The sequence below is a fragment of the Pseudorca crassidens genome, chromosome 20 (assembly GCF_039906515.1).
Source record: "Pseudorca crassidens isolate mPseCra1 chromosome 20, mPseCra1.hap1, whole genome shotgun sequence".
Taxonomy (NCBI): domain Eukaryota; kingdom Metazoa; phylum Chordata; class Mammalia; order Artiodactyla; family Delphinidae; genus Pseudorca; species Pseudorca crassidens.
The window spans coordinates 46,239,170-46,266,099 of record NC_090315.1 but is presented as its reverse complement, the minus strand read 5'-3'; the positions used below and the strand labels follow the sequence as shown (position 1 = coordinate 46,266,099).

At 41.0% G+C, this 26,930-nt stretch overlaps 1 long non-coding RNA gene across 1 annotated transcript in view; it reads right to left on the bottom strand.

Moving 5' to 3' along the window:
• The window catches only part of LOC137215117 (uncharacterized), a 1,036,631-nt gene that overhangs the window by 626,998 nt on the left and 382,703 nt on the right, over positions 1-26,930 (bottom strand). The window contains exon 4 of the long non-coding RNA XR_010939165.1: positions 21,556-21,626. This is a non-coding gene — a long non-coding RNA (uncharacterized lncRNA). The remainder of the gene's footprint in view (positions 1-21,555; positions 21,627-26,930) is intronic.

The window sequence follows — 26,930 nt, the reverse complement described above, 5'->3', positions numbered from 1 at the left end:
TTTCTCACAAATTCTCTTTGTTTTAGTGTCTGATGATAAGTGTTAGAGATTTGGGGAGAGTTTCAAAATAAGAAGGCATGTGGGCTTCCCTGGGGGCGGAATGGTTGAGAGTCCGCCTGCTGATGCAGGGGATACGGGTTTGTGCCCCGGTCTGGGAAGATCCCACATGCAATGGAGCGGCTGGGCCCATAAGCCATGGCCGCTGAGCCTGCACGTCCGGAGCCTGTGCTCCGCAATGGGAGAGGCCACAACAGTGAGAGGCCGGTATACTGCAAAAAAAAAAAAAAAAAAGGCACGCTGTTTGGCACCCAAATTTAATATTTTATCATCTGAGTGAATGTCTAATGCAGACTTCCACATAGAAAATATAATGGAACAGAAGTAATTCCTGCCCAAACTAGACTTCAGCAGTTCTCAAAGATAGGTTTAGATCAGTTTTATGTAGGCTTCAAGAAATTCTTTCAATAATTTATTCAGAATTGGTTAGCAAATCCTTGCAAGATGAGAGAAGACATATAAGACACAGTCCTCAAGGAGCGCAGGACCTTAATCATATGAGACATAAAACTATGCAAAAACACAAAGACAATAAAAATAATAGCGATGTATTGAGCACGTATCATACATAAGGTAGCCTACTGTATATGTATGATGATGTGTGTTTGTGTACGTGTGTACACACATGCACACACACACAAACACACATCATACAAATACAGTGTGTATATATATACATGTAATCTCAATCACCCTCCCCCAAAAATAAACTATGAGGAAGCTACAATGCTCTAAAATGAAGAAACTGAGCCTCAGAGAATTTTTTAAAATTATGCCATAATGTTCCACAGAGTCTACTGATGCTCTAGAAAGTAAGAGGAAGGAGAGATCAGTGGTGAGTCTGAGTCATGAAAAAAGATTTCTGGGAGAGGAGCTTCAAGATGGCGGAAGAGTAAGACTTGGAGATCGCCTTCCTCCCCACCAATACATCACAAGTACATCCACACGTGGAACAACTCCTACAGAACACCTACTGAACACTGGCAGAAGACCTCAGGCCTCCCAAAAGGCAAGAAACTCCCCACGTACCTGGGTAGGGCAAAAGAAAAAACAGAGACAAAAGAATAGGGACGGGACCTGCACCAGTGGGAGGGAACTGTTAAGGAGGAAAGGTTTCCACACACTAGGAGCCCCTTCGCAGGCGGAGACCGCGGGTGGCGGAGGGGGGAAGAAGCTTCGGAGCCATGGAGGAGAGCGCAGCAACAGGGGTGCGGAGGGCAAAGCTGAGACATTTCCGCACAGAGGATTGGTGCCGACCAGCACTCACCAGCCCGAGAGGCTTGTCTGCACACCCGCCAGGGCAGGCGGGGCTGGGAGCTGAGGCTCGGGCTTTGGTCAGAGCGCAGGGAGAGGCCTGGCAGTGCGAACACAGCCTGAAGGGGTTAGTGCACCACGGCTAGCCAGGAGGGTGTCTGGGAAAAAGTCTGGGCCTGCCGAAGAGGCAAGAGACTTTTTCTTGCCTCTTTCTTTCCTGGTGCGCGGGAGAGGGGATTAAGAGCGCTGCTTAAAGGCGCTCCAGAGACGGACGCGAGCCGCGGCTAACAGCGCGGACCCCAGAGATCGGCATGAGACGCTAAGGCTGCTGCTGCCGCCACCAAGAAGCCTGTGTGCGAGCACAGGTCACTATCCACAACCCCCTCACAGGAGCCTGTGCATCCCGCCACTGCCAGGGTCCCGGGATCCAGGAACAGCTTCCCCGGGAGAACGCACGGCGCGCATCAGGCTGGTGCAATGTCATGCTGGCCTCTGCTGCCGCAGGCTCGCCCCACACTCCGTACCCCTCCCTGCCCCCAGCCTGAGTGAGCCAGAGCCCCCGAATCAGCGGCTCCTTTAACCCCGTCCTGTCTGAGCGAAGAACAGACGCCCTCCGGCGACCTACAGGCAGAAGCGGGGCCAAATCCAAAGCTGAACCCCGGGAGCTGTGTGAACAAAGAAGAGAAAGGGAAATCTCTCCCAGCAGCCTCAGGAGCAGCGGATTAAATCTCCACAATCAACTTGATGTACCCTGCATCGGTGGAATACCTGAATAGACAACGAATCATCCCAAATTGAGGAGGTGCACTTTGAGAGCAAGATTTATTATTTTTTCCCCTTTTCTTCTTTTTGTGAGTGTGTATGTATATGCTTCTGTGTGAGATTCTGTCTGTACAGCTTTGCTTTCACCATTTGTCCTAGGGTTCTATCTGTCCAGTTTTTTTTTGTTTTGTTTTGTTTTACTTTAAAAAATATATTTTTTCTTAATTTTTTTTTATTTTAATAATTTTATTTTATTTTACCTTACTTTATTTTCTTTTCTTTTATCCACTTTCTTTCTCTCTTTCTTTCTTTCTTTCTACTTTCTTTCCCTTTTATTCTGAGCCGTGTGGATGAAAGGCTCTTGGTGCTGCAGCCAGGAGTCAGTGCTGTGCCTCTGAGGTGGGAGAGCCAAATTCCAGACACAGGTCCACAAGAGCCCTCCCAGCTCCACCTAATATCAAACAGCAAAAATCTCCCAGAGATCTCCATCTCAACACCAACACCAAGCTTCACTCAACGACCAGCAAGCTACAGTGCTGGACATCCTATGCCAAACAACTAGCAAGACAGGAACACAACCCCACCCATTAGCAGAGTGGCTGCCTAAAATCATAATAAGTCCACAGACACCCCAAAACACACCACCAGATGTGGACCTGCCCACCAGAAAGACAAGATCCAACCTCATCCACCAGAAAACAGGCACGAGTCCCCTCCACCAGGAAGCCTACACAACCCACTGAACCAACTTTAGCCACTGGGGACAGACACCAAAAACAACAGGAACTACGAACCTGCAGCCTGCAAAAAGGAGACCCCAAACACAGTAAGATAAGCAAAATGAGAAGACAGAAAAACACACAGCAGATGGAGGAGCAAGATAAAAACCCACCAGACCTAACAAATGAAGAGGAAATAGGCAGTCTACCTGAAAAAGAATTCAGAATGATAGTAAAGATGATCCAAAATCTTGGAAATAGAATAGAGAAAATGCAAGAAACATTTAAAGAACCTAAAAGAAATAAAGATGAAACAAGCAACGCTGAACAACACAATAAATGAAATTAAAAATACTCTCTAGAAGAGATTAATAGTAGAAAAACTGAGGCAGAAGAATGGATAAGTGACCTGGAAGATAAAATAGTGGAAATAACTACTGCAGAGCAGAATAAAGAAAAAAGAATGAAAAGAACTGAGGACAGTCTCAGAGACCTCTGGGACAACATTAAATGCACCAACATTTGAATTATAGGGGTCCCAGAAGAAGACGAGAAAAAGAAAGGGACTGCGAAAATATGTGAAGAGATTATAGTTGAAAACTTCCCTATTATGGGCAAGGAAATAGTTAATCAAGTCCAGGAAACACAGAGAGTCCCATACAGGATAAATCCAAGGAAATATGCCAAGACATATATTAATCAAACTGTCAAAAATTAAATACAAAGAAAACATATTAAAAGCAGCAAGGGAAAAACAACAAATAACATACAAGGGAATACCCATAAGGTTAACAGCTGATCTTTCAGCAGAAACTCTGCAAGCCAGAAGGGACTGACAGGACATATTTAAAGTGATGAAGGAGAAAAACCTACAACCAAGATTACTCTACCCAGCAAGGATCTCTTTCAGATTTGATAGAGAAATGAAAACCTTTACAGACAAGCAAAAGCTGAGAGAGCTCAGCACCACCAAACCACCTTTACAACAAATGCTAAAGGATCTTCTCTAAGCAATAAACACAAGAGTAGGAAAAGACCTACAACAACCAACCCAAAACAATTAAGAAAATGATAATAGGAAAATACATATCGATAATAACCTGAAATGTAAATGGATTAAATGCTCCAACCAAAAGTCACAGACTGGCTAAATGGATACAAAAACAAGACCCATATATATGCTGTCTACAAGAGACCCACTTCAGACCTAGAGACACATACAGACTGACAGTGAGGGGATGGAAAAAGATATTCCATGCAAATGGAAATCAAAAGAAAGCTGGAGTAGCAATTCTCATATCAGACAAAATAGACTTTAAAATAAAGACTATTAGAAGAGGCAAAGAAGGACACTAGATAATGATCAAGGGATCAATCCAAGAAGAAGATATAACAATTGTAAATATTTATGCACCCAACATAGGAGCACCTCAATACATAAGGCAAATACTAACAGCCATAAAAGGGGAAATTGACAGTAACAAAATCATATTAGGGGATTTTAACACCCCATTTTCACCAATGGACAGATCATCCAAAATGAAAATAAATAAGGAAACACAAGCTTTAAATGATACATTAAACAAGATGGACTTAATTGATATTTATAGGACATTCCATCCAAAAACAATAGAATACACATTTTTCTCAAGTACTCATGGAACATTCTCCAGGATAGATCATATCTTGGGTCACAAATCAAGCCTTGGTAAATTTAAGAAAACTGAAATCGTATCAAGTAACTTTTCCGACCACAACGCTATGAGACTAGATATCAATTACAGGGAAAGATCTGTAAAAAATACAAACACATAGAGGCTAAACAATACACTACTTAATATCAAAGTGATCACTGAAGAAATCAAAGAGGAAATCAAAAAATACCTAGAAACAAATGACAAGGGAGACACGATGACCCAAAACCTATGGGATGCAGCAAAAGCAGTTCTAAGAGGGAAGTTCATAGCAATACATTCCTACCTTAAGAAACAGGAAACATCTCGAATAAACAACTTAACCTTGCACCTAAAGAAATTAGAGAAAGAAGAACAAAAAAAACCCAAAGTTAGCAGAAGGAAAGAAATCATAAAGATCAGATCAGAAATAAATGAAAAAGAAATGAAGGAAACGATAGCAAAGATCAATAAACCTAAAAGCTGGTTCTTTGAGAAGATAAACAAAATTGATAAACCATTAGCCAGACTCATCAAGAAAAAAAGGGAGAAGACTCAAATCAACAGAATTAGAAATGAAAAAGGAGAAGTAACAACTGACATTGCAGAAATACAAAAGATCATGAGAGATTACAACAAGCAACTCTATGCCAATAAAATGGACAACGTGGAAGAAACGGACAAATTCTTAGAAATGCACAACCTGCCAAGACTGAATCAGGAAGAAATACAAAATATGAACAGACCATTCAGCAGCACTGAAATTGAAACTGTGATTAAAAATCTTCCAACAAACAAAAGCCCAGGACCAGATGGCTTCAGAGGCGAATTCTATCAAACATTTAGCGAAGAGCTAACACCCATCCTTCTCAAACTCTTCCAAGATATAGCAGAGGGAGGAACACTCCCAAACTCATTCTATGAGGCCACCATCACCCTGATACCAAAACCAGAGAAGGATGTCACAAAGAAAGAAAACAACAGGCCAATATCACTGATGAACATAGATGGCAAAAATCCTCAACAAAATACTAGCAAACAGAATCCAAGAGCACATTAAAAGGATCATACACCATGATCAAGTGGGGTTTATCCCAGGAATGCAAGGATTCTTCAATATATGCAAATCAATCAATGTGATACACCATATTAACAAAATGGAGAAAAATCATATGGTCATCTCAATAGATGCAGAGGAAGCTTTCGACAAAATTCAACACCCATTTATGATAAAAACCCTGCAGAAAGTAGGCACAGAGGGAAATTTCTTCAACATAATAAAGGCCATATATGACAAGCCCACAGCAAACATCATCCTCAATGGTGAAAAACTGAAAGCATTTCCACTAAGATCAGGAACAAGACAAGGTTGCCCACTCTCACCACTATTATTCAACATAGTTTTGGAAGTTTTAGCCACAGCAATCAGAGAAGAAAAGGAAATAAAAGGAATTCAAATCGGAAAAGAAGAAGTAAAGCTGTCACTCTTTGCAGATGACATGATAGTATACATAGAGAATCCTAAAGATGCTACCAGAAAACTACTAGAGCTAATTAATGAATTTGGTAAAATAGCAGGATACAAAATTAATGCACAGAAATCTCTGGCATTCCTATACACTAAGGATGAAAAATCTGTAAGTGAAATTAAGAAAACACTCCCATTTACCACTGCAACAAAAAGAATAAAATAACAAAAGACCTGTATGCAGAAAATTATAAGACACTGATGAAAGAAATTAAAGATGATACAAACAGATGGAGAGATATACCATGTTCCTGGATTGGAAGAACCAACATTGTGAAAATGACTCGACTACCCAAAGCAATCTACAGATTCAATGCAATCCCTATCAAACTACCACTGGCATTTTTCACAGAACTAGAACAAAAAATTTCACAATTTGTATGGAAACACAAAAGACCCCGAATAGCCAAATCAATCTTGAGAAAGAAAAACGGAGCTGGAGGAATCAGGCTACCTGACTTCAGACTATACTACAAAGCTACAGTAATCAAGACAGTATGGTACTGGCACAAAAACAGAAAGATAGATCAATGGAACAGGATAGAAAGCCCAGAGATAAACCCACGCATATATGGTCACCTTATCTTTGATAAAGGAGGCAGGAATGTACAGTTGAGAAAGGATAGCCTCTTCAATAAGTGGTGCTGGGAATACTGGACAGGTACATATAAAAGAATGAAATTAGAACACTCCCTAACACCATACACAAAAATAAGCTCAAAATGGATCAAAGACCTAAATGTAAGGCCAGAAACCATCAAACTCTTAGAGGAAAACATAGGCAGGACACTCTATGACATAAATCACAGCAAGATCCTTTGTGACCCACCTCCTAGAGAAATGGAAATAAAAACAAAAATAAACAAATGGGACCTAATGAAACTTAAAAGCTTTTGCACAGCAAAGGAAACCATAAACAAGACCAAAAGACAACCCTCAGAATGGGAGAAAATATTTGCAAATGAAGCAACTGACAAAGGATTAATCTCCAAAATTACAAGCAGCTCATGCAGCTCAATAACAAAAAAACAAACAACCCAATCCAAAAATTGGCAGAAAACCTAAATAGACATTTCTCCAAATAAGATATACAGACTGCCAACAAACACATGAAAGAATTCTCAACATCATTAATCATTAGAGAAATGCAAATCAAAACTACAACGAGGTATCACCTCACACCAGTCAGAATGGCCATCATCAAAAAATCTAGAAACAATAAATGCTGGAGAGGGTGTGGAGAAAAGGGAACACTCTTGCACTACTGATGGGAATGTGAACTGGTATAGCCACTATGGAGAACAGTATGGAGGTTCCTTAAAAAACTACAAATAGAGTTACCATATGACCCAGCAACCCACTACTGGGCATATACCCTGAGAAAACCATAATTCAAAAAGAGTCATGTACCAAAATATTCATTGCAGCTCTACTTACAATAGCCAGGAGATGGAAACAACCTAAGTGTCCATCATCGCATGAATGCATAAAGAAGATGCGGTACATATATACAATGGAATATTACTCAGCCATAAAAAGAAACGAAATTGAGCTATTTGTAATGAGGTGAAGGGACCTAGAGTCTGTCATACAGAATGAAGTAAGTCAGAAAGAGAAAGACTAATAGCGTATGCTAACACATATATATGGAATTTAAGAAAAAAAAAATGTCATGAGGAACCCAGGGGTAAGATGGGAATAAAGACACAGACCTACTAGAGAATGGACTTGAGGATATGGGGAGGGGGAAGGGTAAGCTGTGACAAAGTGAGAGAGTGGCATGGACATATATACACTACCAAATGTAAAATAGCTAGCTAGTGGTAAGCAGCCGCATAGCACAGGGAGATCAGCTCGGTGCTTTGTGACCACCTAGAGGGGTGGGATAGGGAGGGTGGGAGGGAGGGAGACGCAAGAGGGAAGAGATATGGGAACATATGTGTATGTATAACTGATTCACTTTGTTATAAAGCAGAAACTAACACACCACTGTAAAGCAATTATACTCGAATAAAGTTGTTAAAAAAAAAATGTTTTCTGGAAGAACTGGCCTCTAGAGCATAAAGGAAACAGGGTTGATTCTGGAATGTCTCGACTGGTCCACTCACTGCCCAAGGCACTATCTGGCCTTTTGTCATGAAATGCTTTTCTTAATCCCCTAGTGTGTTAGGGTTCAATAAATAACACCCTTCTTTGTCACTCAGCTCCTGAACAAATATATAAATAGTAGAATAACAGATGAATGTCTAGACACCACTTTTACTAATGAAAAAGGCTAAGTTGGAGGATACAGAGCCAAGAGTCTGATAAGTAAACCCCGCAGTTAGTTGAACCTTCCCCTCCAGAATCGCAGCACATCAAGTGCTCTTGGAGGGAAGGCAGGTCCCAAGAGAAAGAAGCATAGAGCCGAGTAGATGCCTTGCTCTTTCTTCCTAAACGTATCTATTAAATCCATGTCTACTGGGTCAGAGTGAGGACAGGAGTTACACTAGCAGACACCTCTTCTCATGGAAAGAAACATGAGGAGTGGGGAAGAAACATTTCCCTGAATAGGCTCTGCTACATATACTACATTTAAAAATGAGTAAACATGACCTATGTTAGATCTTACAGACAATTTTCAGAATGGGCAAATATATAAAGACACACAGCAGTGAAACAGGGTTGCCCTGAGAAATTATTGAAAGAGGTGTTCTGGTAGCAAATGGTGCAACTCTATAACTCCCCTGCTACTAAGAAAAAAGAAAGAAAGAAAGAAAATGCATCCTAAGCACCTTCCAAAGTACTGGAGAAGCCAGAAGACAAAGTATCAGAGAGAATGCTAGTGAGATGGGAAAGTGAGGTGAGCTAAAGTTTCCTTGGTCTGGCTTGCCTGAGGAACCTAGAATGGAAACTGAAAGAATCAAAGTGAAGACCCTATCTAGCTTTGGGGTAACCTCAGTTCTAAGCTGCATGAGAGCTGATTCCCTCCAAGTAGTCAAGGAGACTATGCCTAATTTCCCATTTTTCCCTTGAAGTAGTCAAAGGTGTTTTCCAGTCAGCCTGATCTTTGACCAAATGTGCCTTATTTCTGTTGTTCTCATCACTTTTCCCAAATCTGGGTTGGGAGAATGGTAGAATTCAAAAAGGCCACAAGGGAAAAGAAAACTGATCCATGGAAATGAGAAGAATTGCACACACTTTGCATACAGAAGAAGATGGAGGAAAGTGGACTACCATTTATCTCAAGGACATGAAAGCTTTCATTCAAAGATGATAATTTTCAGGCTAGAATGAGAGGGAAGAGATATAAAATATAGCTTAAGGAACTTTCAGTATAAGTAGACTGTCTTGAGTGTTCTAAGCTGACTGAGGAGTACCTTCTCCATTAATTTCATTCCACATTGAACCCATCTGCAGAGGAAGAGTCATCTTATTATACTGCAAGGGTCATCTGTAGCATCTGTCATCCCATGAGACAGTAAGCAATTGGAGGATAGCATTTAATACCTATATCAGAAAAAAATGAACAAATGTATGTAGGGTGAATCAATTTAAAGTGAGGTTCTTAAATACAGAAATAGGTTATTAACATGTTCACTTTTTGTGAGGGGAAAGGATACTTTAAATGGGATAGATTCTGATTTGATAAGAGAAGAATAATTTCTTAACACAAAGGAAAATAAATAACAAATGATCCTCAAGTATAACTGTGGTATCATTGGAACTACTGACAAACATTCAGTACACATTTTAGGCAGTGTGGCAGGATCACACTTCTCCATCTACTTGACCTCTGGTGTGGCCATGTGACTTGCTTTAACCAATGAAATGTAACCAGCATTGACTGGTCATATAAAAGAGGAAACTTTAAGCATTCCTGACTCAACACAGTCACTCTCTTCCCTGCCTCTGGGATATATATATACATATATATATATATAAACTGAATCAATTTGCTGTACACCAGAAAATAACACAACACTGTAAATCAACTACGCTTCAATAAAAAAGAAAAAAGATGGAGCTTCTGACAAATCAGGTCTAGCAGTGACAACAATAAACAGAAGCTTATTGCCCATGTGTGATAGACTGTATGAGTGTTACGGAAAGAATATTTTTGCCCCCTCATTCAGATGTTGAAGTCCTTATCCCCACATGATGGTACTTAGAGGTGGGGCCTTGGGGAAGTAATTGGGTCATGAGGTTGGAGCCCCCACGAATGGAATTAATGCCCTCATAAGGAGAGACAAGAGAAATAATCTCGCTCTGCCGTGTGAGGAGGATACAGCAAGAAGAGAGCTGTGTACAAACCAGGAGGAGGACCCTCACCAGAATGTGACCATGGTTTTCCAACCTCTAGAACTGTGAGAAAATAAATTCCTATGTTTTAAGCCAACCAAGCTATGTTTTTGTTGCTGCTGTAGCAGTCTGAACTAAGACACTGAGTAAGCATGAGTTAGAACTAAATTTGTGTTATCTTTGTATGGGTTGTTTGATCTAACCCAACCTGTCTGATATAATCTCCCCATAAACTTGAACCACTTCTACACAATTTCAACTCACTGAGCTCATCAAAACGACATGATGAGGACACGGGGAGGGGAAAGGTAAGCTGGGACGAAGTGAGAGAGTGGCATGGACATATATATACACTACCAAACGTAAAATAGATAGCTAGTGGGAAGCAGCCGTATAGCACAGGGAGATCAGCTCGGTGCTTTGTGACCACCTAGAGGGGTGGGATAGGGAGGGTGGGAGGGAGATGCAAGAGGGAAGAGATATGGGGATATATGTATATGTATAGTTGATTCACTTTTTATAAAGCAGAAACTAACACACCACTGTAAAGCAATTATATTCCAATAAAGATGTTAAAAACAAAAAGACAGAAAACAAAAAACATGATGACTGCCTTTTGGCTAACAGGTTGTGATCTTCCATGACTGAGACCCATTCATCTATTTAGGTAAAACCCTGGAATTACTGGAACATCAGTGTTGGGGTAAAGACACAAACCACTTGAAATACTTCAGTGGCATTCTGCTTTTCAATGTATTCAACTTTCCTCAAACAGCTCCCAATACCCATGCTCTAGAGTCACTGCGAGCACAAGAATTCTCGGAAATACACACACATCAGCTGAATTATAACTCTACTTCCCCACTCCTGCTATTTCCAAAAGAAATTTGTTTCTCTTCCAGCAATAGTGCAGGGATAGAAGACTGTCCATAAAGCCTCAGTGTCACTGCTACAAGCACTTGAACATGACCTGCTCAGCTATTTAGCATTTCCAGTTCTCATTTCAACTTAACCACTTGACATTGAGTGTTTGTTCCACTAGAAATGTTTCAGTGTTGTCAGGCTGTGACTAAATTTGGCAAATTACTAATGTACATGGAGTACTCCGAACTGGCCCAGAAAGCCTTTTTTCCATTAGGACTTATATTCTGCTTTCCCTATTTTGGGGTGATCTGGCCAGAGCTAGAGTCAATATATGGATCCACTTCGTTGTGCAGTTTTGTCTATTCTCTTGAAAAAAATGGCAAATCAAGTATCTTTAATATGAGCATACCTTCTGTCATTTTTATTAGATTCCAATAAAATTAGATACAGGGCAAATCAAAGAGAAAATCTCTCCCCTTGCCAGCTCAAAGCAAAATGCATGTTGCCAGTTTAATTTAGAGCAGGTGAAAATCAGGTATATGAGGCTTAATAAAGTCCACAGCTCGGAGAACTCCCATGAATCCTAATATAGCTTCCAGATAGCTAAAAGACCCAATGACTTTGAGAGAGTTTTGTAAAGCATAAAGCGCTACTTAGAAGGAGGTTCTTCCTATTTTCATGTCAGGTGTCAACAACAGGTGTTTTTTATAGTCTGATTAAAATAGATGTTTCCAAACACCAAATTTTACAGAAGGGCAGTAAGAGCCGAGCCTGTGTTTTAATAAGGTCCTTCAGGCCAACTTCTACTACTGTGTGTGTGCACATGTGTGTGTGTGGTGTGTGTGGTGTGCACTGGCAGTCCAGAAACAAATTGGAGTTCTCTGAAGCCAGCAAGAAGTTTCCTACAATGTTTTATTGACCTGAAAAGACAGCTCAGGTAGAAGTTCATAGGGAAAATCTAAAGCTCATAGACCAAGACTTAAAGACCAAGGAAGGATTGGGTCCGCAGAGAAAGGTAATGAAGACACCAGAACAAAATCCTGTTAGAAAAAGGTATAGGGGAGACCTTCAAGATGGTGGAAGAGTAATGCGTAGAGATCACATTCCTCCCCACAAATACATCTGAAATACATTTACATGTGGAACATCTCCTACAGAACACCTACTGAACACTGGCAGAAGACCTCAGGCCTCCCAAAAGGCAAGAAACTCCCCACGTACCTGGGTAGGGCAAAAGAAAAAAAAGAGACAAAAGAATAGGGACGGGACCTGCACCAGTGGGAGGGAACTGTTAAGGAGGAAAGGTTTCCATACACTAGGAAGCCCCTTCGCAGGCGGAAACCACGGGTGGCGGAGGGGGGAAGCTTCGGAAACACAGAGGAGAGCGCAGAAACGGGTGCAGAGGGCAGGGCAGAGAGATTCCCACACAGAGGATCAGTGCCGGCCAGCACTCACCAGCCCAAGAGGCTTGCCTGCTCACCCACTGGCGTGGGCGGGGTCCGAGGTTTGGTCTTCGGAGGTCAGACCTCAGGGAGAGGACCGGGGTTGGCGGTGTGAACACAGCCTGAAGGGGTTAGTGCGCCACAGCTAGCCGGGAGGGAGTCCGGGAAAAAGTCTTGAGCTGCCAAAGAGGCAAGAGACTTTTTCTTGCCTCTTTCTTTCCTGGTGCATGAGGAGAGGGGATTGAGAGCGTCGTTTAAAGGAGCTCCAGAGATGAGAGCGAGCCATGGCTATCAGCGCGGACCCCAGAGACGGGCGTGAGACGCTAAGGCTGCTGTTGCAGCCACCAAGAAGCCTGTGTGCAAGCACAGGTCACTATCCACACCTCCCCTCCCGGGAGCCTGTGCAGCACGCCACTGCCAGGGTCCCGGGATCCAGGGACAACTTCTCCGGGAGAACGCACGGTGCGCATCAGGTGGGTGCAACGTCACGCTGGCCTCTGCCGCCGCAGGCTCACCCCGCACTCCCCCCAGCCTGAGTGAGCCAGAGCCCCTGAATCAGCGGCTCCTTTAACCCCGTCCTGTCTGAGCGAAGAACAGATGCCCTCAGCGACCTACACGCAGAGGCGGGGCCAAATCCAAAGCTGAACCCCAGGAGCTGTGTGAACAAAGAACAGAAAGGGAAATGTCTCCCAGCAGCCTCAGGAGCAGAGGATTAAATCTCCACAATAAAATTAATGTACCCTGCATCTGTGGAATACCTGAATAGACAACGAACCATCCCAAATTGAGGAGGTGGACTTTGGGAGCAACGATATATGTATTTTTTTCCTTTTTCTCTTTTTGTGAGTGTGTATGTGTATGCTTCTGTGTGTTATTTTGTCTGTATAGCTTTGCTTTTACCATTTATCCTAAGGTTCTGTCTGCCCATTTTTTTCTGTTTCTGTTTTTGTTTTTTAGTATAGTTTTTAGCACTTCTTACCATTGGTGGATTTGTTTTTTGGTTTGGTGGCTCTCTTCTTTCTTTCTTCTTTTTTTTATTAATTTTTATTTTTTTAATAATTAATTTTTACTTTAATAACTTTATTATTATTCTTTCTTTCTTTTTTTCTCCCTTTTATTCTGAGCCATGTGGATGATTGGATCTTGGTGCTCCGGCTGGGTGTCAGGGGTGTGACTCTGAGGTGCGAGAGCTGAGTTCAGGACATTGGTCCACCAGAGACCTCCCAGCTCCACGCAATATCAAATGGCGAAAATCCCCCAGATACCTCCATCTCAATGCCAAGACCCAGCTCCACTCAACGACCAGCAAGCTAGAGCGCTGGACACCCTATGCCAAACAACTACCAAGACAGGAACACAACCTCACCCACTAGCAGAAAGCCTGCCTAAAATCATAATAAGGTCACAGGCACTCCAAAACACACCACTGGACGGAGACCTGCACACCAGAAAGACAAGATCCAGCCGCATCCACCACACACAGGCATAAGCCCCCTCCACCAGGAAGCCTACACAACCCACTGAACCAACTTTAGCCACTGGGGCAGACACTGAAAACAACGGGAACTACGAACCTGCAGCCTGAGAAAAGGAGACCACAAACACAGCAAGTTAAGCAAAATGAGAAGACAGAGAAACAGCAGATGAAGGGGCAAGGTAAAAACCCACCACACCTAACAAATGAACAGGGAATAGGCAGTCTACCTGAAAAAGAACTCAAAGTAATGATAGTAAAGATGATCCTAAATCTTGGAAATAGAATAGAGAAAATACAAGAAACGTTTAACAAGGACTTAGAAGAACTAAAGAGCAAACAAACAATGATGAACAACACAATAAATGAAATTAAAAATTCTCTAGAAGGAATGAATAGCAGGATAACTGAGGCAGAAGAACAGATAATGACCTGGAAGATAAAATAGTGGAAATAACTACTGCAGAGCACAATAAAGAAAAAAGAATGAAAAGAATTGAGGACAGTGTCAGAGACCTCTGGGACAACAATAAACGCATGAACATTCAAATTACAGGGGTCCCAAAAGAAGGAGAGAAAAAGAAAGGGACTGAGAAAATATTTGAAGAGATTATAGATGAAAACTTCCCTGATATGGGAAAGGAAATAGTTAATCAAGTCCAGGAAGGACAGAGTCCCAAACGAGATAAATCCAAGGAGAAACACACATTAATCAAACAATAAAAAATTAAATACAAAGAAAAAATATTAAAAGCAGCAAGGGAAAAACAACAAATAACATACAAGGGAATACCCATAAGGTTAACAGCTGATCTTTCAGCAGAAACTCTGCAAGCCAGAAGGGAGTGGCATGACATATTTAAAGTGATGAAAGGGAAGAACCTACAACCAAGAATACTCTACCAAGCAAGGATCTCATTCAGATTCAACAGAGAAATTAAAACCTTTGCACACAAGCAAAAGCTAAGAGAATTCACCACCACCAAACCAACTTTACAACAAATGCTAAAGGATCTTCTCTAGGCAGGAAACACAAGAGAAGGACAAGACCTACAAAAACAAACCCCAAACAATTAAGAAAATGATAACAGGAACATACATATCGATAATTACCTGAAGTGTAAATGGATTAAATGCTCCAACCAAAAGACATAGACTGACGGAATGGATATAAAAACAAGACCTGTACATATGCTGTCTACAAGAGACCCACTTCAGGCCTAGGGACACATACAGACTGAAAGTGAGGGGATGGAAAAAGATATTCCATGCAAATGGAAATCAAAAGAAAGCTGGAGTATCAATTCTAACATCAGACAAAATAGACTTTAAAATAAAGACTATTAAAAGAGACAAAGAAGGACATTACATAATGATTTAGGGATCAGTCCAAGTAGAAGATATAACAATTGTAAATATGCACCCAACATAGGAGCACCTCAATACATAAGGCAAAGGCTAACAGCCATACAAGGGGAAATCGACAGTAATACAATCACAGTAGGGGACTTTAACACCCCACTTTCACCAATGGACAGACCATCCAAAATGAAAATAAATAAGGAAACACAAGCTTTAAATGTTACATTAAACAAGATGGACTTAATTGATATTTATAAGACATTCCATCCAAAAACAACAGAATACATGTCCTTCTCAAGTGCTCATGGAACATTCTCCAGGATAGATCATATTTGGGTCACAAATCAAGCCTTGGTAAATTTAAGAAAATTGAAATCAAATCACGTATGTTTTTGAACCACAACGGTATGTGACTAGATATCAATTACAGGAAAAAATCTGTAAAAAAATGCAAACACATGGAGGCTGAACAATACACTACTGAATAACCAAGAGATCATTGAAGAGATCAAAGAGGAAATAAAAAAATACCTAGAAACAAATGACAACAAAAACATGATGACCCAAAACCTATGGGATGCAGCAAAAGCAGTTCTAAGAGGGAAGTTTATAGCAATACAATCCTACCTTAAGAAACAAGAAACATCTCAAATAAACAACCTAACCTTACATCTAAAGAAATTAGAGAAAGAAGAACAAAAAAAACCCAAAGTTAGCAGAAGGAAAGAAATTATAAAGATCAGATCAGAAATAAATGAAAAACAAATGAAGGAAAAAATAGCAAATATCAATAAACCTAAAAGCTGGTTCTTTGAGAAGATAAACAAAATTGATTGATTAGCCAGACTCATCAAGAACAAAAGGGAGAAGACTCAAATAAATAGAATTAGAAATAAAAAAGGAGAAGTAACAACTGATAGAGCAGAAATACAAAGGATCATGAGAGATTACTACAAGCAACTATATGCCAATAAAATGGACAACCTGGGAGAAATGGACAAATACTTAGAAAAGCAAAACCTCCCGAGACTGAACAAGGAAGAAAGAGAAAATATAAACAGATCAATCACAAGCACTGAAATTGAAACTGTGATTAAAAATCTTCCAACAAACAAAAGCCCAGGACCAGATGGCTTCAGAGGCGAATTCTATCAAATATTTACAGAAGGTCTAACACCTAACCTTCTCAAACTCTTCCAAAATATAGCAGAGGGAGGAATACTCCCAAACTCATTCTACGAGGCCACCATCACCCTGATACCAAACCCAGAAAAAGATGTCACAAAGAGAGAAACTACAGGCCAATATCACTGATGAACATATATACAAAACTCCTCAACAAAATACTAGCAAACAGAATCCAACAGCACATTAAAAGGGTCATACACCATGATCAAGTGGGCTTTATCCCAGGAATGCAAGGATTCTTCAATATATGCAAATCAATCAATGTGATACACCTTATTAACAAACTGAAGAATAAAAACCATATGATCATCTCAATAGATGCAGAAAAAGCTTTCGACAAAATTCAATACCCATTTGTGATAAAAACCTTCCAGAAAGTAGGCATAGAGGGAATTTTCCTCAACATAATAAAGGTCATATATGACAAACCCACAGCCAACATCATCCTCAATGGTGAAAAACTGAAACCATTTCCACTAAAATCAGGAACAAGACAAGGTTGCCCAGCAAACAGAGGAGAAAAAGAAATAAAAGGAATCCAAATCAGAAAAGAAGATGTAAAGCTGTCACTGTTTGCAGATGACATGATACTATACATAGAGAATCCCAAAGATGCTACCAGAAAACTACTAGAGCTAGTCAATGAATTTGGTAAAGTAGCAGGATACAATGTTAATGCACAGAAATCTCTGGCATTCCTATACGCTAATGATGAAAAATCTGTAAGTGAAATTAAGGAAACACTTCCATTTACCATTGCCACAAAAAGAATAAAGTATCTGGGAATAAACCTACCTAAGGAGACAAAAGACCTGTATGCAGAAAACTATAAGACACTGATGAAAGAAATTAAAGATGATACAAACAGATGGAGAGATATACCATGTTCTTGGACTGGAAGAACCAACATTGTGAAAATGACTCTACTACCCAAAGCAATCTACAGATTCAATGCAATCCTTATCAAACTACCACTGGCATTTTTCACAGAACTAGAACAAAAAATTTCACAATTTGTATGGAAACACAAAAGACCCCGAATAGCCAAAGCAATCTTGAGAAAGAAAAATGGACCTGGAGGAATCGGGCTCCCTGACTTCAGACTATACAGCAAAGCTATAGTAATCAAGACAATATGGTACTGGCACAAAAACAGAAATATAGATCAATGGAACAGGATAGAAAGCCCAAAGACAAACCCACGCAATATGGTCACCTTATCTTTGATAAAGGAGGAAAGAATATACAATGGAGAAAAGACAGCCTCTTCAATAAGTGGTGCTGGCAAAACTGGACAGCTACATATAAAAGAATGAAATTAGAACACTCCCTAACACCATACACAAAAATAAACTCAAAATGGGTTAAAGACCTAAATGTAAGGCCAGACACTATCAAACTCTTAGAGGAAAACATAGGCAGAACACTCTATGACATAAATCATAGCAAGATCCTTTTTGACCCACCTTCTAGAGAAATGGAAATAAAAATAAACAAATGGGACCTAATGAAACTTTAAAGCTTTTGCACAGCAAAGGGAACCATAAACAAGACGAAAAGACAACCCTCAGAATGGGAGAAAATATTTGCAAATGAAGCAACTGACAAAGGATTAATCTCCAAAATTTACATGCAGTTCATGCAGCTCAAGATCAAAAAACAAACAACCCAATCAAAAAATGGGCAGAAAACCTAAATAGACATTTCTTCACAGAAGATATACAGATTGCCAACAAACACATGAAAGGATGCTCAACATAACTAATCATTAGAGAAATGCAAATCAAAACTACAATGAGGCATCACCTCACACCAGTCAGAATGGTCATCATCAAAACATCTACAACAATAAATACTGGAGAGGGTGTGGAGAAATGGAACCACCCTGTTGCACTGTTGGTGGGAATGTAAATTGATACAGCCACTATGGAGAACAGTATGGAGGTTCTTTAAAAAACTAAAAATAGAACTACCATATGACCCAGCAATCCCATTACTGGGCATATATCCCGAGAAAACCATAATTCAAAGAGTCATGTACCACAATGCTCATTGCACCTCTATTTACAATAGCCAGGACATGGAAGTAACCTAAGTGTCCATAGACAAATGAATGGATAAAGAAGATGTGGCACATATATACAATGGAATATTACTCAGCCATAAAAAGAAACGAAATTGAGTTATTTGTAATGAGGTGGATGGACCTAGAGTCTGTCCTACAGAGTGAAGTAAATCAGAAAGAGAAAAACAAATACTGTATGCTAACACATATATATGGAGTTTAAAAAAAGAAATGGTTCTGAAGAACCTAGGGGCAGGACAGGAATATAGATGCAGACGTAGAGTATGGACTTGAGGACATGGTGGGGGGAAGGGTAAGCTGGGACGAAGTGAGAGAGTGGCATTGACTTATACATACTACCAAATGTAAAATGGATGGCTAGTGGGAAGCGGCCGCATAGCACAGGGAGATTAGCTCAGTGCTTTGTTACCACTTAGAGGGGTGGGATAGGGAGGGTGGGAGGGAGATGCAAGAGGGAAGAGAGATGGGGATATATGTATATGTATAGCTAATTCACTTTCTTATAAAGCAGAAACTAACACACCATTATAAAGCAATTATACTCCAAAAAAGATGGTAAAGAAAAAGTCATGGGGGACATCTGTTACTAACAGACAATCAGTACTAACACTGGCAGATAACTGTAGTTTCCTGTGCTAAGCTGGCTGGTGTAAGGTATATTGGCATCACTTTACAAAAACAGAAAAAAGTCAGGTCTACATGGACAATGAACTAAAAGTTTGCTTTGGAGTATTTCGGGTACATTTTCAGAACCTTTCAGGGGGCACGAGTATACTCTTGCAAGTCGTTACCGAAGAAATCACTATAAATGAAAAAATTAAATAGTCTTCGTAAAATTTCAGTTGAATGGAATACATACATACAGTTGAATGGAATAAAATGTTCAAGGACATTTTTAATGTCTGTCCTTGTGACACTGTCTTGAGTCCATCATAACACATTTGCAGGATTAAATCTCTCTTCACTTCTCTGAGTCAAGGAAAAGAGGAAGCAGGCATCCGCAGCGCTCAAATGGCCCGTAAGCACCCATGCACTTTACTAACCTCTCACAGTGGGCTAGTCCCAAGGAGACATGCTGCCTCCACTCTCATATGGTAAGTGGTTTCAGAATTCCAGACATTCCCATCACCCTAACCCTAACCTTGGGAAGCATGGTCTAAATCAACCTTTGAGAGAGATGTTTGGCACTTCCTGCTTATTTTGCTAACAAAAATTTCCCCATCCCTTCTCTTCCCCATTTCCCATGTCAATAGACCACCACCCCCAAAGACATCTTCCTCCCACGTTCAACAACTCCCTCAAATCCCATCTTCTCATCTCGCACAAGTCAGTTCTCTTGTCCAAGCACTTAGGTTGAACAGGGGCTTAATCTTTGTTTCTCCACCACCCAGCCCAGTATCTGGCACACAGCAGACACTCAATGCATGCTGAAGAATGAGAAAGAGAGAATGTATAACCTTAGTGCCACAACAAGGCTACTAGTAGGACACTGAAGGTTAGGGATGGAAATGGCAGGAAGTAGGAAGGGAGGAAGAAGGGACCCAGCAAGGAGGAGAAAATCAAAGAGGAGACAAGAGTCCCCTCATGTCCTCTTGCTTCTAAAAGGCACCCCTCCCCCATCCCTAAAGCCCCCACTACCCCCACAGAAAGAAAGGCAGTGGAGCTGCCCCTCCAATAGCCCACATATATTCTTTGGCTGCAAGTTACAACTATTTTACCTTTAAGGGTGACATGAGTATTCATTCCAATCCAATTTCACTTAGATACAAAATGTGATTTTTCCTGGCCTAAACCCCAGGAATTGGCTGGCTTTTTCTCAACAACAGCAACAATTTCTTTCAGTATAGGAGCCTTCTAGTATCATCATCTGACAATGAAGAATTTAATGTTCCCGAGTGTATTAGGCTCTACAACACATTCAAAAACAGAAGTATTTTGCATCCTCAGCACCTAGTGAATCTACAGGGTACAGACTGATGTGGTTCTCAACCATTCTGTGTCAATTTCCATATACCCTGCACTGTCCCACATTATACAACGTACCTCTAAACTGCCTTTCACACCATAAACTGCAGTATAACCTAGACAATATATTGAAAGTAGTAAACCGATGTGATTTCCATTCTTCTTCCCCATAAATTAGGTCTCTTGGCAGCCATTTCACTCCTCCAGCTCCAAGGGGTAGGGGGTAGGGGGTGTGGGAAGGGGGAAGTGAGTACCAGCTGGGGAAGGAAGAGGCTGGATGAAGGGAAATATTCCAATCAAACAGGAAGAACAAAGAGAAAGCTTATCCCTTCCACCCGAGGGGAATTGGTAGGATACTAGGTCAAGCAACATGAAAGCAGGTGGGAAAAAATGTATATGACTCCATTCTCCATGCTGGAGTTCTGGATGGGTGGAGGCACGTGAAATACATTAAAGGTAAAAAACAAAGCAGAGAAAGGGCTTCCTTCCCATTAGGCACTCAGAAGCCAAGACCATATCAGAGGTTGACTCTTTCCACCCCATACCAACCTAGAGTGTCCAGGGCAGAGTTAAATGAGTGGTACAGGAAGATAGGGAGAGTTTAGCTTTCTAACATCCCCTTCAGATTCTACGTCAAAGGCAAGTATGTGTTAGTTGCTGGGTGCCCTGTGGAAGGTCGCAGAAGATAGCTGATGGACTTGTAAGGGAGGGGATGCTCACAGCAGAGACTGGGTGATCCTGAGAGCCATGGGCTGCAGGAGAGACAGGCAGGGTTAGGGCTTAGGAGAAGCTGAGTCAGCTGGAAGGATTCCTGGTATGACCAAGCTGAGAGAGAAGGTACCATGATTTCAGAGCTGTCAAATTTAGCACCAGGGCCAGAAGTTCAAAACCAGGACTTACCCACATGCGTAAGTCCCAGATTTCCCCTCAGCATGAGTTGAGATCCCTCCACCATCCACCTAAGGGTTCTCCTGGAGAACAACAGAAGCAGAGGAAGAAATCTGAGAGATTAAACCTTTACCCAAAAGAGACCTTTACCTAAGAAGCTGTTTAAATTATCAAATCAGACCAAATTTTATTTTTACTTGATACTCAGCAGTATGGGGGCTACTAGGGAAGAGTAGATCTCTTACGAAACATTAAAAAACTATTTTCTTTGCAGATCAATATATAGTGTGTAATTTTGCAATCCAGCTTCATGGACTTTTTGTAATTTATACGAAAACAAAAATGACTGCAAGCCATCCCATAATGGCACTGCCTGCTGCCACCCAGACAAGATAGATGAGGGAGGGTAGGTCTTTGGAGAGCTACCAGCGCCTGCACAGGACCTTAGGGGGAAGGAAGCATCCCTCTAACCTTAGGCTCCAAAAACTGCTGCTGCAACAAGATGATGCATGGCCAGAAGCCAGACACTTAAGAGTCTGGCTTTTTCGCTGGCAGGTGCAGTCTCCAGCCTGTGTCCCTTACCTGTCTCAAATCTGCCCCCTCCTACCTCACCATGATTCTCCCTTTGGGAAGCCATCAGGTGACAGCTATATGAGTGCATGCACCAGAGGGGGATAGACAAGGCTCCGTACCTCTAGTAATATGGTAGGAGAATTAAGAGGGGAAAAAAAACCCAACACCTTTGCCCCTACTTTTATTCACGGGGTCTAACACAACCATATGTAGAGGTTGCAGGTTAGGCGCCACCTAATCATCAGCCACAGCAGGGGAGATGCCTGGCTCGATTTCCCTAGAATCCAGCATGAACTGTCACCTCCCTACCCAGTGCCGCCTCTCGTGCCCCAGCTCTCATGACCCAAGGAAGGCACAATCGGCCCAAGTCAGCACTGGCCCTTTTGTGACGTTTTAAAAAAAATTCTCCACAAATGGAACCCCCACTTTACAACACAGGAATCCACTGCATAACTCTTGGACAAGTTTTCAGGAATACAGTGTGTAAAAAATAAAAAAACTGCCTGATTTCTTTCTTCCCCATTTTGTTATTTAGATTCCTTTCTTTGTTTTTGGAGAATTTTTCCAGAATAGGTGTCAATCTGCATGGTAAACATTGTGCTTAATTGTTTGCCAGGCTACAGAATGACTAGCAGAAACTGAAGTTATTTTAGACAAGAACAAACAATTTGAATATGGCAGTTAGTGGGGATCTGAGAACAAAGGCTGTGGTTTTATTTAAAGAACAAGTCAATCACCCCAATAGAAAGACAATGCAGGCGCTCCTGCGTGCATGGCTGAAAAGCCTGAAGTTTCGCTGTTCTGAAACGTGAAGATATTCGTGACAAAAGGCCGGGTTTTGAACATCGATAAAAGAAATTCAAGAAAAGCTACCATAGTTCACAAAGAAACAAAGCTTTCGCCATTGAGGAAAGGGATTGTGTCCTGTGAAACCCAGTACTCAAAGATGACAGTGTCTGGTTTTACCGCCAGGCAGAGAATCAGGAAATTGACTTGACACGGAAGTTTTATGCAAACTGACTTAACACACACACCCCATCAAATATGTTAAATGCACCAGACAAGGAATAGGAAATACTGAAAAGGCAGGACGACAGCTACTCAATGACAATTCCCCCTAAAATAACCTGCTTTCAATCCCCTACTTCTCACATCAGGATACTCTCTTTTCTCATCAGTGGTTTACTTAGAGCAAGACTTCAAGTCAGTCAGTAGTCAGCAAACATTTTCTATAAAGAGCCAGACAGTAAATATTTTAGGCTTTTCAGGCCATTCTGTCTCTGTCACAACTACTCAACTTCACCACTGTAGCGTGACAGCAGCCACAAGAAATTTGTAAATGAATGGGCGTGGCCATGTCCAATAAAACTTTATGGACACTGAAATTTGAATTTTACATAATTTTCACCTGTTGTGAAATATTTTTCTTTTGAGTTTTTTTCAACCATTTAAAAAAGTATAAACCATCCTTAGTTAACAGGCCATACAAAATTAGGTGGCAGCGGCAGATTGCCCACCCTGGCTCCATAACCCCCAAGCCCTTCAATGACTGTGACCTCATATTACCTGGGCATTCAGAACCATACTTCTGAACACGTGTTCAAGAAGAACGGACACCTGTGAGAATGCAGAAACTGAACTGGTGGCCACTTGAAACCTCAGGAATAAAAAAAAAAAAGGGGGTGGAGCAAACAAACCCCAAATAAAAAACAAAGAGCTGTAAAATGTGTTGAAACGTATTCACATCAGTCCTGATGATGAAGTGAGTGTGAGGAAGAGGGCTGAACAGAACAGCTGTTTTATTATCAATACTTAGACTTGAATGAAGGTAGGGTTTGAGGAAAGTCACAAATGAGAAAGCATGGCCCCGCTTCTGTGAATGGAATATGGGAGAAGAAAGGAGAAAAGGAGGTCATGAAAATAATGAAGACATTGAAGGCTAACATTATACTATGGAAATAATACTATGTAATACTATGGCTAATACTATGTAACAGGAACGATTCTAAATGCTATATATACATTGCATCATTTAATCCTTATAACAGCCCTATGAAGCATTATTATTAACCCCATTTACAGATGAGGAAACTGAGACTCTGAAAGGATAGATAACATACTCAAAGGTACGGATGAATGGATAAAGAACTAGATAGATGATTGATATAGGATTAATAGGTAAACAGGTAAATGATAATAGAGATGATACATGGATGGATGAAAGGATAGACAGATAGCAGTCCAACTCGAAAAATGGAGCACTTAACCCCACACTACGCTGCCTCTGCACGGACAATGGGAAAGTAAGAAAAAGGCTGCTGGAACAGAAAACAGGAACTGAAGAGTGGGAGGTGGTAGGAACTCCTCTTTTTTATAAGCAGCTCTACACTTATAACTACTCTTCCAAGAGGTTAGTTTGGGTGGAGGTTTCCTGAAGGAGGTGAGTTTGAAGTCATTTTGAATTGACTGAAGGAACTAAATATTGAAACATGCACGCGACCACACGAAGTATGTTCGTGGAGGACCTGGAACTGGGAAAAACAAAAATTCAGAGGGGACTTGAAAGTGCAAAGATGATTTGAAGAGCTAGACATTTTTCTCTCAGGTCTAATGTAGGGACAGATTTTCAAAAACACAGGTTCTACAAACTGCCTCCCTTTGATATCCAGAAGGGGCTTGTTGGGAATGCAAAGCAGCTTGTGCGAGGAACATCTTCCTCCATGGTGGGTCCAGCCTCAAGTGCTTAGGGAGCTTGTTTTAACTACACAGAGGCCCACACCCAGCTATTCAGGGGGTCGCAGGAATGATATTCACTCACATCAGACCACATTAGCAGGAAACATTAGCCTCATATTATAGATTTTTAAAAAACACTTTGAAAAACTAGATAACTTGCCCTAAATTGATTCTGAGTCTGCAGAACTGTGTCTACCCTTCTGAAGATGCAGAGTTCCATTGAGGCATGCTGGCTCCATCAGGATTTCCCCAAAGTGGTTCCTGCAACCACCTGTGTTGTCATGAATCAAAACCTTCCTGCAACAGACCTTTCTCTCGAAAAACAGCATATTTTCCCACTTCATGAAGTCCGTACGGCATGTCTACTTCAGATCTATTCAACTGATTTTGAAAAAAAGATAAAATGCAAAAGGTCTTTACTTTTAAAACACGTGGAAATTGTTCCGTACCATGCTGTATTTATCAGCATTCATGGACCCATATACCAAAAAGTAAATTTGAGTATATGCAAATTATTTCTCAATTTGAATAAGAGTTTCCTTTCTTAAAAAAGGCGATACTGAAATTTCTCTCTGGATGTGAAAGGCTTTAAAAACAGAAACTTCTAGCATTCCTGAGTGTCTGCCTGACTTTTAGAGGAAAAACATGAATGAGCCAATTCAATACCTCATTTTGGGGGTGATTGACAAGTCACATTTGAGTTACTAAAGTAGTTCTGGTTTCAGGACTAGTGTGTTCCACTAAATCCAGCTGTGATTCTGTTTAACCCAAGTGTTCCCCAGAGGCCCACCACGGCTGTCTCTCTTTTCCAAGCGGCAATTGAGAGGCTTTGCGAGTGGCCCTATAAACACGCTAATGAATGAATGGACAACTAATTACCTTGTAAATATGCATGAATAAGCACAGATTCCTCAACAGTAAGCCAAATGTCTGGGCGCCCTCTTGCTACCTACTTGCGCATGAGAAAATGTGACATTCCTACCGCGGAAGCTGGGCTTCCTATCTCCAGTTTCTCAACATGGAGAGAAAACTAACTTCCCAGTGGAGGATACTTTAAAAGATATACTTTTAATAAAAATGGAGCCATGAAGGATGGGCCATCACAAGTTTTTGGACCACAACAAAGAGCAAACTGACCCCTTGGTTCAAACTTTCCAGCCAGGTGCTTTTTTACTTTTAAAATGTTTTTAAACAGTTCTCTCTCTCTCTATTTTTCCATTATAAGTCACACCCATTTTTTCTTTGGTTCTCAAAGATTCTACGGCTTTAAACGTCCTTATGATGATACTGCTCCCTGATCTAGGAATGCTAGCATCACACAAAATCTGTGTCAAAAGGACATTCCTCTCAGAGCCTTGGTGGAAAAAGGCTCCCTTGGAAGGCATCTGAGGGCGTATCTTGGGCCTGATGGAGTCATCAGGGTGGTGAGTTGAGGACATGATTCGGTTCAGAGTGTGACTGGAGTCAGAGTGAAATTCTGGATCCACCCTTCAGTAACTGAGTGACCTTCAGCAAGTTAGTTAGCCTCGTAAGTCCTCAGTTTACCCATCTGTCTCCTGGGATTAATGAAAGCTACCTTGCAGGATTGTTGTGAATATTAAATTAGATAATGTATATCAAGTGCCTATTTCTGCATCTAGCATATAGTATTTGATAAATAATATTTTTCATTAGCTGCATTAGTAAGACCCAGAGGAACAGTAAGCCAATTTTGTTTTTATAGACTTATATCCAATCTAGTCTGGACATAGTTTTATTTCAACGGGGGCAGCATTTCCCTAAACGCCAGCTGGAATAGGTCCTCATCTCAGAACTGAAACAACGTGGATAGGATCATGTCTGATGCAGGACCAAAGATGGTCAGAAGAAGGGAGATTGCCAGGCTCATGTAGTAGCTTTGAATTTCCTGTCTTATTTTTCACAGCTGGTCTATGTCCAAGCCTGAGCCCAAGGACAAAGCTGTTGTAAAACTATGGCAATGATATTTGATCTCTAACGGATAAAAAGAGGAACTGGTAAATACTTTAGAACGGCGCTTCCCATAGCACGTCTCATAGAACAGTGGCTCTGATAGCCAA